This window comes from Labeo rohita, chromosome 8 (assembly GCF_022985175.1).
Source record: "Labeo rohita strain BAU-BD-2019 chromosome 8, IGBB_LRoh.1.0, whole genome shotgun sequence".
Lineage (NCBI taxonomy): Eukaryota > Metazoa > Chordata > Actinopteri > Cypriniformes > Cyprinidae > Labeo > Labeo rohita.
This window is the reverse complement of record NC_066876.1, coordinates 15,062,339-15,078,111: the sequence shown is the minus strand read 5'-3', so window position 1 is coordinate 15,078,111 and position 15,773 is coordinate 15,062,339.

Here is a 15,773-nt window from a genome sequence, read left to right as displayed (position 1 = left end):
GTGTCATTTGTTAATTTTTTTTAACATGAACAAACAATGAAAAATACATGTATTACAGTATTTATTAATCTGTGTTAATGTTAGTCAATAAAAATACATACATTAATAATGCATTAGTAAATTCTGAAATTAACATTAAAATGAATAAATGCTGTATTGTTAACTAATGTAGAAATGAACCTTATTGTGAAGTGTTACCATTATTTTAAATGTGTTATCATTATTATTAAAGTAACTTCGCAACTACATGTCAACTAGCAGTCATTAGATTATTAGCAAATGAAATAAAGTGTAACCAACGTGATTGTGAATGATTATTATTTCAGGATATTACAAAGCTCTAAAATTTCTAGCATTACAGTACCCTGTTGGAAAAAAAAAACAGCATATGCTGGTAACTTACCAGGTTTTGATGCTGGGATGCTAGTTAGGTATGTTTTGATGCTGGTTTAAGCTGGTCCTTTGCTGGTTTATGCTGGTCCTTGACCAGCAACATGACCAGCTAAGAAGCAGCATAAACCAGCAAAGGGCCAGCTTAAACCAGCATCAAAACATACCTACCAGCATATGCTGTTTTTTTTACCAGAGTAGCTACGTTTTGATATTGTTTTAGAATTTTATTGTCACTAGGGGCTTTTTTTTTCTTTCTGACACTGACTGAAATGGAAAAATGACAATGTGATAAAACCACAACCTGTTTACTGTTTTTACTGTAAAATGGGGAAAGTCCAGTACTTTTCTGTGGGAGGTCGTGTGGGTACATACCTAAAATTCAAGTATCACAGCAAAGACTTTCTGTCTGAATCAGGGCCCAGTGCTTAGAATACAATAGGCTTTATTCAGTTCGATGTTACATGACTATTGTTATATACTATATTATATAAAGTTGAATTTAAAAAATCCAGATGTAGGTAAAAGAAATGTAGAATATCAAATGACATGTGGCTTAAACCCACCACAGAGTACATTTGTACTCTTTTTAAAACGTTTTTTCATAATGAGTGTGCAAACGTTTCTGCTTTTGTCATGACGACTGCTGTCTTTATTTTAATAGACTGGATTTCGGAGACTCAGCAGTTACTTTTTGCCCAGATGTACTACAGATGTGCCAGAGCACTGTTTTAGGAGCAGGTTTGTGGGTTTTTCAAGCGTTAGTGGTCGGCGTTGAGCTCGCCAGTACGTAAGTGACCGGTCTGAGGACGGCCCATGGCAACTGTGAGAGAATGTCCATGTTCAGCAGAATTTACTATGAGAAAACAAAGGCTGCCCAGCAGACTGAGAACTGATGAGATCAAATTCTGCTCGCCAATAATCTAACTCTGTTATAGGGACGCCAGCCTCTGGTGACAGGAGACACGTGTTTCTCGGAGGAAAATCCTTCCATAAACAGAGCCGCTAGTAAAGCCACGCACACAACTGTGGTTGAATGTCAGTGAACTCAAGTAACCCAGTTTAAGGTGAGACCATCGCTCTCTCAGCCAATCAGAAGCTAGCAGAATCATGCCGCTGCTGTGGACCAATCAACAGCCTGCATTTATTTATTATCTTGTAAATACCACTTTAGTACTTCACACCCACAGAAACGGTTAAGATCCGAGGCGCTTTGTTAAGCCGCCTCTCATTTTTTTCTTTCATTACTTCATTTTTCTTTCATTCTTCCTTCTCTTCTTACTAGGGTGTTGATGTAATGACTAAACAAAGCAACACGTGTCATTCATATTTTTCAGCTTTGATGACCCACAGTATCTGTCTATCTATCAGTCTATCTATCAGTCTATCTATCTATCTATCTATCTATCTATCTATCTATCTATCTATCTGTCTATCTATCTGTCTGTCTGCATTTCAGAATAGGCCACATTGTACACTGTTCTGCAATGAAATATTCTCCTAATACAATAAATTCACAGTATTCACACATTCCCTGTAACTGAGCTTGAGAAATCTGTGGTTTCCGTGACTGTTTTCAGATGGGAGAGCTTGCTGTAACCCTGTATTTTCATTGTCCCGCCATGCAGGGGTGAGAAGGGGGCAATTTCACTTTGATGTCTATGGGAAAAGTCTACTTTCAGTGGGATTTAGTTCCTTGTGATTTACAGTAAAGAAAAGAGGAGTCATAAGACAACTATTTGATCCCGGAAACATCACTTATCTAGGAGTACAGCCTGCTTCGAATGTGATTCACAGCCATTTTGTGTGTATCACTTTCCTGAAGAGCAAAATGTTGCAATTACTAACCATAATGGGATTCCACAGCTGTAGTCATTTAAAGTTCTGAGAAGGGTCTCTAGTAAAGTATGACTTTACTGAATCTTGTTCTTTAGTTCTTTGTAAGATTATATTTTTTCTTCACAGTTGCTTACTTGTATTTCCAGTAGGCTATTTTTTCCGAACTCTTCACACAATTGATGTTTCCAGCTCACAGCTTCCAGCATGCTACTAAAACCACCAAAACATTTCACACATCTCAAAATCAGCTCATTTCACCATAACGGCATTCTACAGAATTAGTTCAAAGTCGGAGTTGGAAAAAACAGGATTTTGCCACAAATGTTGTATGTACGCAAATTGTTTAATATCCAAGGTACACATTTCTAGTAATTGTGCAGTTAATTCTCATATTGTATTTTTTGAAAGTTTTAGAGTATTTTTCCACTCTTCAAATTGGTCACTACCAAAACACAATAATATATAATTTACTAAGAACGATTGCTTTTTTTTTTTTTTGCTATTTTATTGAAAAGTTTTTAGAGGTAAATCAATAACAATTACAAATTCAACAATATTTCAAGTGTAATTTATGAGATTTGTTGTATTTTGAATCCAATTTTTCTTTGTAAAAGGTATAAAGTTGATCAAACTGATTTCAGAGTTAAGAATTCATTTGAATATGCATTGAACCGAACACTATCAAAACATCTTAGCTGATAATTCAATATACTCCATTTTTGACATCCATCCCATGTTTTGGTCGTACATATTTTCAGTAGTGACAGTAATGTTTTGGTAACAACCACATCACATCACAGAATTTTAACTCACATACTAAAACACTACTAAAACATACTAAAATGTGCATAACTGTACTAAAGTTTAGTGTATTTCTCCTAAATAAAGAATTGTGTGTTCTAAATGTTTTGGTAGTGACTGTTTCGGCAGTGACAATGTTAGATACTTTTGAGCCTACCTCAAGAATGTTAATCAGTGCATGGTTAGCTGTTCTTGGTGGCATTTCTAAAAACCACACTGTAAAAAGTTTTCACCAGTTTGAAAATTTAGCTAAGCAGCTGCCTTAAAATTTTAAGTTAAATCAACTTAAAACTACAAGTAATTTCAACTCACTACAATAAAGAAATTAAGTTTTTAAGTTGAAACTGGTGAAAACTTATTACACAGCAAGTTCTGTCATTACCAACAGAGTTCAATAGAACTAACAACCATAGTTAGCTAACAATGGGCCATATGCACTTTTCTTTCATTTCGTTCAGCTTTTCTCTGACAAAAATATATAGAAAAGGGGGATTTTTAAATTACTTTTAATCTACATTCTGTAAAAAGGTCATTTGTAGGTGGATGTATCACTTTTTCCTAGAAGTGCCATGGATGCAGCATCTCAAAGTAAGGTGTTAAGATGTTAATCGCATATAGATTCCTACATACTTGACAACTGTGTTGCAAAGTCTGACAAACAAAACTTATTAAGCAAGATATCTACTGTTTCATAATAGAAACTGTTGCTTGAAAAGTGTGACAGTCATATTTCTTTACAGTTTTCTCAGTTGCTTTGGCTCAACTCTCAAATTAGATTTTTTCTTAAAACAATAAGTTAAATAAGTGAACAATTAGTTTCTTCAAATTTTGATTTCATATTCATTTAAACAAAAGGTATGTGTATTGGCACATGTGTGCAAAAGAGTAAGTACAACTGACTACAACTTGCACAATAGCTAAATGCACATGGCTAGTTGATTAAAACTGTTTCTCAAACTCTTCACAACTTTACTCTTTCACGGTTCCATTCAGTTTTCAAAAACCGTCATGTCGTGTACAGCATATTCCACATCTGAAATGGAATGTTCTGCTAAGTTGGCAAATGGTCTGATGTTTGTGGGAATCACAATCTTAGCAATCAAGTTTGGAAGTCTATATATAGACTTTGCCCAGCACATTCACTACCAACCCTGAACATATGACGCTTTGTTGTTATGCTTTCAAGCATTCCACCAATACCTGAAACTGTGTGTTCCTTTAGTTATGATTTTAGACATGCTTTTCAGCCAGATCACCAATAGTACACAGAGACATGCCCTTGGTGCATTCATGCCTTACTGAAAGTGATTGAGCAGGGTTTTCATTATGAGTACTCACTATTTCCTTTGCCACCCCCCCATCTGGAACTTTCCTATTGTCAATTCAGCTTTAGATATTTGATCTGTGCAGACAGAGTATATGCTTTTTTTTTACTGTCAGGAGTGCTACTGTTACCAGTTTCTGAAGAAATATCACTGCACAGCCCTCTTTGGATTTTTAAAAGACATTTTGACCACACAAAGCATATTTAGAAGGTCAAATTGTGAATGATTTTATTTCTTATGATAGTTGTAGGCCTAATGCTAATGCCAACTAATGCCAAGACATCCTCTATTCAAAGGACATTCTTCTCACATTGTTAAAGTCCTCAACTTGTTTCCCATGAGAAAGTCTCACAGCACAAATGGAACAAAGTCTAATGTGAGATGTCTAGTTTTATGAAGCCTGGGAGACTCCATTCATTTGAATGAACAAAGAGATGGTCATGAATCTGGTATTGTTCAAACCTACAGACAGATCTCTGTAACCCTCAAGAAATCAACTGCAGGATGTTTCGCACATAAAATCTGGACGATTGATACTTTCTTAAAGGCATGAAGAAATACAGGATTACTACTTAGAAATAGGTTACTGATTCTTGTCACAGGTGTGGTACATAACCACAAGCGGCTGTTTGTTGCATGTTGCAACGATTGTAACATGAGCAAACCCAGCTAACATAATATCTTTTAAAATGTTTTGCTAAATGTCCCATTAAGTTCTGAATGTTCACCGAAATGGCTATTTTTTAAAATGTTTTAGAAACATTTTTTCTTGGTTGTGCAAATGTTAAATGAACATTCCATTGTATCATTTTGTAATCATCGTGGGAATGTTCTCTGAACATTCTGAAATGATGGCAACCCTTTTGTTTAGGGATCGGTTCTCACTATTACAGTTTTTTTCAACTGCTTACACACAAAATCTTTTCTTGTCACACAATTTACTGACAGTTAAACACCAGAACCACACACCAAATCTGCAAAACCATACGCTAATTCTCTAGCTTTGACTCAGCTTTCTATTTCATAAAACTCTTTTTGCAAAATACAACACACAATTCTCTATTTAACACACAAAAATCTAACAGGAATTATCTTGATTTCCTTTTTCAAACACAACCAATCAAAATGCCACACTAATTCATCTGTGCCTCACACTAACACCTCACTTGTGCAAACACTCATTGCTTTACTTAACACCAAACAATCACGGCTTTAGTATAGGCCTTGGAATATGCTTTGGAATAATCACCTTTTTCAAAATTATGTTTGGTTTCTGTCCAACTACACATGGTTGATATACACTACCAGTCAAAAGTTTCGAACAGTAGGATTTTATTATTTTATTATTATTATTATTTGTAATTCTCTTCTGCTCACCAAGCCTGCATTTATGTGATCGAAAATACAGCAAAAGCAGTTATTGTAAAATATTTTTACTATTTAAAAAAACTGCTTTATAGTTGAATATAATTTAAAAGTAATATATTGTAAAATATACGAAAATCTAAATTTAAAGCATCATTACTTCAGTGTTCAGTGTCACATGATGCTTCAGAAATCATTCTAGTATGCTGTTCAAGAAACATTTATTATTATTATTATAAATATTTAAAACATTATTCAGTGTTTAAAATCTATATATATATACGTACATGTACACGTACACACACACATATATATATATACTCATACATATGTGTGTGTATTTTTTTTTTTTTTTTTAGTATATTCACCAAACTTAGGTGTGATTTCTTTTGAGTGTGTGTATTTTTTTTTTTTTTGAATGTGTGTATGTTTATGTATATTTTTTATTGTTAAATAATTACTATATATGGTAAACATTCCTTTTTTGTAACTACATGCACTGAACACTGTGTTCTCCATTTTTTGCTGTAGTGTCTTATGAATGATCTGTAGTGCGTATAGTATTGACGAATATGTGTATGAATTTAGTTTGAACATTTGGATTTGTGTTTAAGGTTTTGAGAAAATGAGTGATGAAAAACTGTAAATCAAAAGTTGTAGTTAATAGTTAGTTTACAGTGAGAATTTGACCGCTAATTAAAGTGTGACTGAACCTTTAAAAAATCTTGAATGAACATTCTAACTTAACCATTTTCAGGAAAAAGTGTTTAATGAATGATGCATGACACTGGTATACACTACACAACTTTTAAAGACTAAACATATCTTAAAATACTCAGCATCATACACTTACCGACATCTTTCTGCGGTTGAAATAAAATACGTTTTGACGATCATTCTGTTTTTTCCCAGCTTCAAGTAAAGAAATTTAAAGTTCATTAATCTAATAATTCATTGATCTACGGCAATACAGTGATCTGTCACGACACATTAAAGAGCCACAAAGGAGGAGAGGCTTTGCTATGCTGAATAAAGCTTTTTAGAGGAAACGGCTTATCATTTAATGCATGAACAGCCTATCTGCTAATCTTCAACGTGTTTTACACTAAACAATACTTTTGGATTGAACTATTTTTAGAGTTTACCACAAAAAAAATGCAGGTTTATAAGTGAAGTCTGGCTTTTTGCGACAGGTGGGATTCAGCTTACAGCATTTCCCATTCATTCCTACAGTATCCGTTATGCTGATTGACTGTTGCACAACTCTGACTGAAATTCAGTGACGTCAAGGCTGTAATGTGATTGGCTATTAACGGATATGTCATCCAAAGTTAGCCAATATGCTTTCTCCAATAGTAAGTGTGGAAGAAACATTTATTTTACTTATCTTATGTGCTTATGGAATATGCTTATGTAAGTGTCTGCTTTATTTAAACCTGCTGTGAGGATGACAAGAGAGAAGGGTATCGGGGCCCTGAATATAAAGATTTGAATCTTGGGAGTATGATGTAGCAGAATGTATTTATCTGACTCTTACTATGTGCGGAAAGTTAGCGGTTAGGAGATGTAACCTTGAAGGCTGGGGAAGAGATATAATTTGGAGTGAGCCCTCCCTTCTTGGCCGCACTCTGCAGTAGCCTGCGTTGTATGACTGTCTGACCTTCTTTGCAAAGAATAAACTTATAAGAGACATTTGACTGAGTTGTCTCTTACTCTGGTGAAAGTCGTTTTATTTTGCCACAATATAAGTAATACAGACCCTCTCATCTCCCTGTACAGGCAATCTGACCAATCATAACTCTGAATTTTGTCTGAAAAATAAAAAAATCAGACAAGAGAGTAGATAAACTTTGTGGACTTGACGTCTTTCCATGGTTGAAATAAAATATGTTCTGTTGTTCATTAATGTTTATTTCATGCTTTAAGTAAATATAAAAAGACGATTGTACTGTTTGAATTGAGACAATACAGTGATCTGTTACGACACATTAAAGAGCCATAAAACAGTTTTTAATTTTTTTTTTAAATGACAAAATCTGTGTGAGAACATGATGTGTAGTGTGAAAGTGGGATTGTTTGTCAGACATAGCAACAGTAACTGAGGTAGGGGAGGCTTTGCGAAGGAGAATAACACTACGTGATTCAAAGCACTTCGATGGACCTTTAGGCTAGTGTGTTTTTATTTTAAAAAGCATAACTTTTGCTATGGTTACTCCTGTTGTTTACACTACTCCACCATTTTCGACCCTCGAAAACAGAGACTTTCAAAAAATGCAGCAGACCCCATTTTAGTTTGAAAACTTCCGGCATGTCAGAATTCTGAGATGGCAACATAACATCATTCTCATTATGGTTCTCATGCGTTTTCGGATTTGTAGTGTGGAAGGAGATCGTTTCTGAAACACACTGAAAACACCAGTGTAGATGAAGATAGTGGTCATTTTAAAACACAGTTTTGAAACGAAAATGCACTAGTGTAAACAGGGGCCGGTTGCATAAACTGCTTAGACTGGTCTTAAAAAGTTAGTCATCTAATTTGTTTCTTCAAGACTGGTCATTAAATTCTTATATACAGTTACAAAATAGTAGATTGGTCTAATTTGAATCCAAAAAGTATGACTGACTACCTCTTGGTTAACTGCTAGTTGGTCAAACCAGTTCTTAAAGGGGTCATCAGATGTAAAACTCACTTTTACATGTTGTTTGAACATAAATGTGTTTTGGCAGTGTGTGTACACAACCACCCTATTATAATAAAAATCCACCAGTGGTATTTTTGTATTCTTTAAAAGAAATGTCCCCTTTTTCAAATCAAGCCATTCTCCCACTATAGTTGATTGACACTGACGTCTTACCTTCCCCGCTAGAAATTTTACGTTCTCAGAACGTCCTCAGAACGTCCCCGTTGGTGTCAAGGACGTTGCCTAGTAACGTCCCCATAATGTTCTTAGACGGTCACAATGTGGAGTTCTTTAAAGGTTTGGGGAACGTTATTTGGAGGACCTTCACAGAACATTCAGGACGTTCTTGGGACGTTTAGGGGACCATATTTTATTTGGAAATGTGACGTTCCCAGAACGTCCCCGTTGGTGTCAAGGACGTTGCCTAGTAACGTCCCCATAACGTTCTGAGACGGTCACGATGTGGAGTTCTTTAAAGGTTTGGGGGACGTTATTTGGAGGACCTTCTCAGAATATTCAGGACGTTCTTGGGACGTTAAGGGGAACATATTTTATTTGGAAATGTGACGTTCCCAGAACGTCCTCAGAACGTCCCCACTGGTGTCAAGGACGTTGCTTAGTAACATCCCCATAACGTTCTGAGACGGTCACAATGTGGAGTTCTTTAAAGGTTTGGGGGACGTTATTTGGACGACCTTCACAGAACATTCAGGATGTTCTTGGGACGTTTAGGGGACCATATTTTATTTGGAAAGTGATGTTCCCAAAACGTTGTCAGAACGTCACCTAGTAACGTTCCCAGGACGTTCCGAGGCGGTCATGATGTGGAGTTTTTAAAGGGTTAGGGGACGTTATTTGGAGGACATTCACAGAACATTCAGGGCGTTCTTGGGACGTTTAGGGGACCATATTTTATTTGGAAATGTGACATTCCCAAAACGTTGTCTGAACGTCCACGCTGGTGTCAAGGACGTCACCTAGTAACGTTCCCAGGACATTCCGAGACGGTCATGATGTGGAGTTCTTTAAAGGGTTAGGGGACATAATTTGGAGGACATTCACAGAACATTCAGGACGTTCTTGGGACATTTAAGTGACCATTACTATAGGAAGTCCCCTATTAGTCTCTACACTACATTCCCATAACATTTGCAGGACCAACCTAGAATGTTTATTTGGTCCTATTTAGGTCCTTCCTTCACATTTACTGAATGTTTTCAGAACCTTTAGTAACACATTACAGGAAACTATCAGTCAATTCAATTATTTTCAAATTAGCTTTATTGATATGAGAATTTCCACAGTAAAGCATCAAAATGTGTCCAAATAATGGGAAACAGTAACAAGAACATATTGATTTATATTAACTATATATATTCAGTGTGTGTGTGAGTCACTGTCTCTGTTTTCCGGAGGTGCCCCAAGTTGTTCTTCGGTTGCCTGAAAAAAGTATAAATAACAATATTTAGCAATCACTTTTTAATTGCTTTTAATCATACTTAGGTATAAGTATAGATGACCAATATATACAGTTGTGCACATAAGTTTACATACCACTTGCAAAATATGCAAAATGTTAAGAATTTTAACAAAATACGAGAGATCATGTTATTTTGTATTTAGTACTGTCCTGAATAAGCAATTTTATATAACAGATGTTTACATATACTTCACAAGACAAAACTATAACTGAATTTATAAAAATGACTCAAGTTTACATGCCCTTGAATCTTAATACTGTATGTTGTTTCCTTGGTGATCCATGACTGTTTTTATGTTTGTTTTGTGATAGCTGTTCAGGAGTCTCTTGTTTGTCCTGAACAGGTCAACTGCCTGCTGTTCTTCAGAAAAATCCTTCAGGTCCTTCATATTCTTTGGTTTTCCAGCATCTTCTGCAAATGTGAACTCTTTCCAACAGTGACTGTGATTTTGAGATCCATCTTTTCATACTGAGGACAATTGAGAAACTCATACATTACAAAAATATTGTTTAAGAAGGAAACACAAAACATTAAGAGCCTGGGGTGGAAACATTTTGAAATGGATGATTAGGGTAAATTGTACTTATTTTGTCTTCTGGAAAATGTGTAATTATTTATGTAGCTTTTGAAGTGCAGTACTAAATGAAAAAATATGATCTTCAAAAAAAAAAAAAAAAAAAAAAAAAATTACAGATCATCATCCTGTTCAAAAGTTTGCACCCTCTGGCTCTTAATGCATTGTGTTTCCTTCTTGAGCATCAGTAAATATGTTCAACTTTTGTAATAGTTATGTATCAGTCCTTCAGTTGCCCCAAGTGTAAAAGGATGGATCTCAAAATCATCACGTATGCATCACATATGCAGAAGATGCTGGGAAACCAAAGAATGTGTAGGAGCTGGAGGATTTTTCTGAAAAACAGGAGGCAGATGAGCTGCTCAGGACAAACAAGGGACTGATGAACAACTATCACAAAACATTAAAACATCCAGAAAATGACAAACAGATTCAACAAGATTCAAGGGTATGTAAACTTTTGAATGGGGTCATTTTTAAAATTCAGTTATTATTTTGTCTCGTAGAGTATATGTGAAATGTGAAATTGCTTATTCAGGACAATACTAAATACAAAATAACACAATTTTTTTGAGCCCTAATATTTTGCATATTCTACAAGTGGTATGTAAACTTATGAGCACAACTGTATCACATTATCCAGTCTGTCTGGAATGAAATGAATAAACAGAAAAAACTGAGGCAACGTCTCCAAGATGCTTCAAGAGACCTACCTACAAAGCTACAGTACTGTTAAAAGTTTTAGGCACTTGTGTAAAAATGCCTTTTAGGATGATGTCAAAAATAATGTCATAAATAGATTTCATTTATCATTTATCAACTAAATTAAATCAACATTTGTTGTGACCATCCTTTGTGTTTAAAGCTGCTTTTGTGCTAAGTGCACTTCAGCATAGTTTTTCAGGTAGCTTTGTTGGTAGGTTACTTTATGTGTCTTGGAGACATTGCCGCAGTTCTTCTGGATTTAGTCCGTCTCTGTTTGTTCTGTTTCTTCATGTCATTCCAGACAGACTGAATGATGGTGAGATCAGATCTCTGTGTGGAGCACTGGCTGTTGTCAGACTCATTGTGCAAGCAAAAATCTCACTGGATTATTACAATTAATGGCAAAATTAATGTTTGGAAACGTGAACTGATATTTCCACTGACACACTACAGCAAAAGATAGAAATAACAGACTTAAAACCATTTTTTGTTGTTGAAAATACTACTGGCCTAAGAATTTTGCATAGTACCATAAATAAATGAATGAATGAATAAATAAATAAATAAATAAATAAATAAATAAATGGAATAGAAAAATAAATAGGAGTAAATTATTTGATGAAACAAATAAAATTCACTTGTAATAAAATTTTATCCTGAATTAATTTTATTTATTATTATTTTTTATTATTTTTTTCTTTATTGATTATTTTCTGTTTATTTTTTTAACATTTTATTTATTTTAATATTTAATTAATGTATTCAATTATTTTTAAGTTTGTTTAATTAATATATTTATTCCCACATGTGTTTATCTTAAGATTAATATTTTTTTAAAGAAGTCTCACCAAGCCTGCATTTATTTGATTCAAAGTACAGCAAAAGCAGTAATACTGTGAAATAGTTTTACCATTTAAAATAACTACTTTCTATTTTAATATATTTCAAAACATAATTTTTTTCAGCTACATTTTCAGCATTACTCCAGTCTTCAGTGTCACATGATCCTTTAGAAATCCTTCTAATATGCTGATTTGCTGCTCAAGAAACATTTATTATTATTATTATTATTATTATTATAAATAATTAAAACAGTTGAATAATTTTTTTCAGGATCCTTTGATGAATAGAAAGATCCAAAGATCAGCATTATCACTGTATCAATTAATCATTTTCATTTCAATTTCATTTCATTTCAAAGTTACAAAAGATATCCATTTTAGATAAATGCTGAAAAAAATATACTCTGCTGTTTTCAACATAATAATTATAATAAATGTTTTTTGAGCAGCAAATCAGAATATTAGAAGGATTTCTGAAGGATCATGTGACTAGAGTAAAGATGAAAAAATGCAGCTTTGAAATCACAGGAATAAATTACATTTTAAAATATATTCAAATAAAAAAAAGTTATTCTAAATAGTAAAGATATTTCAAAATGTTACTGTTTTTGCTGTACTTTGGATCAAATAAATGCAGGCTTGGTATGCAGAAGAGACTTTTTTTATAAAAACATTAAAAATCTTACTGTGCAAAAACTTCTAACTGGTAATGTATCACATTATAACGTGACAATGATCCCTTTTTCTGGCCTGTCAGCTTCTGCAAATTTGAAAACCCTTTTTGCAAGATAAGCCTACCTTCTGTAATGACATCATGACAACCTGTATGAAGAGGGCAGGGTACATGGCCATATATATATACACACATTATTGACAAGCAATTTAGATTTTAGACCCCTTAACCTAACGTTACCCCTAAACCCAAACATACCCATATAATAGCGAATATAAAAACATATGAAACGTAATAGACAGAAATATGCAAGAAACAAGAAACATTTTAGTAACAACATACGATTACAAAAAAATATTTTGGGACGCTAATCCCATTCTACCTTTAAACCTAACCACAGCCATTTCTTACAGTAACGTTAGGCTATAAATAAAACCATGACAAGACAAGTGCAATCCCAATAATTTACTGCAAAAATGTCAAAAACATTACCAAAAGTAGTTCAAATGATGTTGCGTTGCCGCTGCAGGTGAAATACAATAGTTTATTGTGAGGTACAAAGCACAATTTAAGTTTTTAATCGCTAAAAATATTACCCAGACTATCCTCCTGATTCACTTTGTGAAAGCGCGCATCATTCAAACACACCTAGACAGGAACACTGCTGTCGCAATCTGTGACGTAGCAGACGAGGACCAATGAGCGTTCGATTTTACTGCTTAGTTAATAGACTCTGCTTAGACTAGACCGGTAGAATCTCGGCCAGCCCATTTACTTCCGCATAGCGCATTCTATAGCGAAATATACTAGCGGCAAAACTCTTTCATAAGATTAATTTGACAGTGATTTATAATTTAAGTATTACAATATAGTATTATATAGTTATACATTATAGTAATTACCAGAATGGCCCATTAGTGAAAGCTTGGGCAAAGGATTAGAGACAGGAAAACATTTGTTGAAGATTGATGATTTTAGATTTATTTTCGTAATAAATAATATAAACATATATTTTATACAATGTTGTCTGCACTGCAGGAATGTAAACTTTTAAATATAATAAATAGTTTCAATACAATACTGTAAACATGTAACTATATATAACTTTGAACAGATGCAATGCAGTAATGTAAACATAAATATAACTGAACATTTATAATGCAGAAATGCAAATATAAATAACTTTGATGCAGTGTTAAACTTTTCATGTACGGTGATGTTGTGTAAATACAATATTAAATGATTATTTGTGTTCGTTTTTTATTATTATTATTATTATTATTATTATTATTATTTTGGTGTGTGTGTTTTCTACACCTGTAGGCATTGAAATGAAAATAAATTGAAACCAAACCAGTAGGTGGCAGCAAAAGGCTGTTTAAATACGTGAGTTCAACAGATTCGTTCAAACAGCTGATTCATTCAGAAACGAGGCAACAACTGCCTTTATGAATGGATTACTGAATCACTGACTCATTTGATTCGTTAAAAAGCGTGGATTTATTCAGTAACAAAACGCTGTGTTGCACGGAGACACAAAACAGTTCTGATGTGGCTGCACAAGCAACATCTGGCATAACACAAGTCGATCGGTGCATCTCTATTTAAAACCTTAACTTTGCTTAGCTAAAGTCTTGATTGTCTTGACTGAAGTCCTCCTACTCCCAAACTATGCGGCTTCTCTGACTTCCTCATCGACCTGAAACATGTCGCCCTCACGCAGATCGCTCCTGTCACCTGAGCCTTACTAAAAACTGAAATATTATTTATAGTTAGTAACGTTCATAAAGTAAAATCCATAATGTATATTAATAAAAAAAAATCACATAAGATGCAATGTACATAAAATGTAACTAGATAGATATATAAATAAATACATACATACACGCAAAGACATAAACTGTGAGAAACGAAGATGGCTAGAATCGATATTCGTATAACATTAACTTATAGCATGACAATACTCGCCCTCAAAATTGTCGATGTAACTCTAAATACATCATTTGAAGCCCTTCCCTTTCTCACTGCTGAGCTGATTGCCTCACGATACGATTAACGTCATTTACATTTATGCAGGGAAGCTCTTGTAAACAGCGAGTAAAGTATGTATGTATCTTCTCCTGCTCCAGTTTCACACAGTTATAACCAATAGCGAAAACGGCTTCCGGTGCTGCACCGGATGTAACTGAGCGGACTGAGACCAAACGCGGAAGTGATCGTGCATAGAGTCAATTGAAGTGGTAAATTTTGAATTTGGACGAACGAATCAGTGCGGCCTTTGATGTTTATACGGTCGTTGCTGAGGATGAATGAAGATCGCTGAATAATGGGTTGAATTTGGATCTGTTACTAGCAGTTTTATGAATTCAGAAGACTTGGATTACAAAGCACAAATAAACCTGACTGATGTTATGATGTTGCGTTTTTGGTGTGTTTATGGTTCTATTTTTCAGTCACAGCATGTTGGAGAAAATGGCTTTTATGTCCCACGGCAAAGAAAATAAATATTTCATAAAAAATGTTAAATAATTGCAGAAATGTTATTAATTTTAAGGATTTGTAGTCTTGTTGAAAATTGTATTCTTCGAAATGAGTTGACAGCAGAAATCATACAGAACCGATCGAAATGTTATTTTTTCATATTAAGTAAATGACTAAACTTAATTTAATAAATGCATTTGAAAACATTTTGCCTTGGTATGACAACAAATATAATAAAAATTTTAATGCCGCGATTTCATTGCCTTAATGCTGTAAACAAAAGTATATTTCAGTGTCTATGCAAACGTTTTGTAGAACCCCGTTTTACATAAAATAGATACGAATTCTCATGAGATCATGTTGCTAAACTTTAATACTCACTTTCGTTTAGCAAAGTATGTGCACAATAGTAGCTTAGTAATGGAACCTGTACTTCTTTTTCAAAAAACTATTATTAAAATAACTTTCCATGATAGATAATTAATTTAGCAGAGGTAACGTTACTCACTGTAGAAGGCTCTCAGCTGGTGAAGAAAAAAAAATGCCTCAGTATGGATCAACGGATGCTGGGATGGACAGTTGGATCCCTCCCTCCACAATATGCCGCCCAGGACCT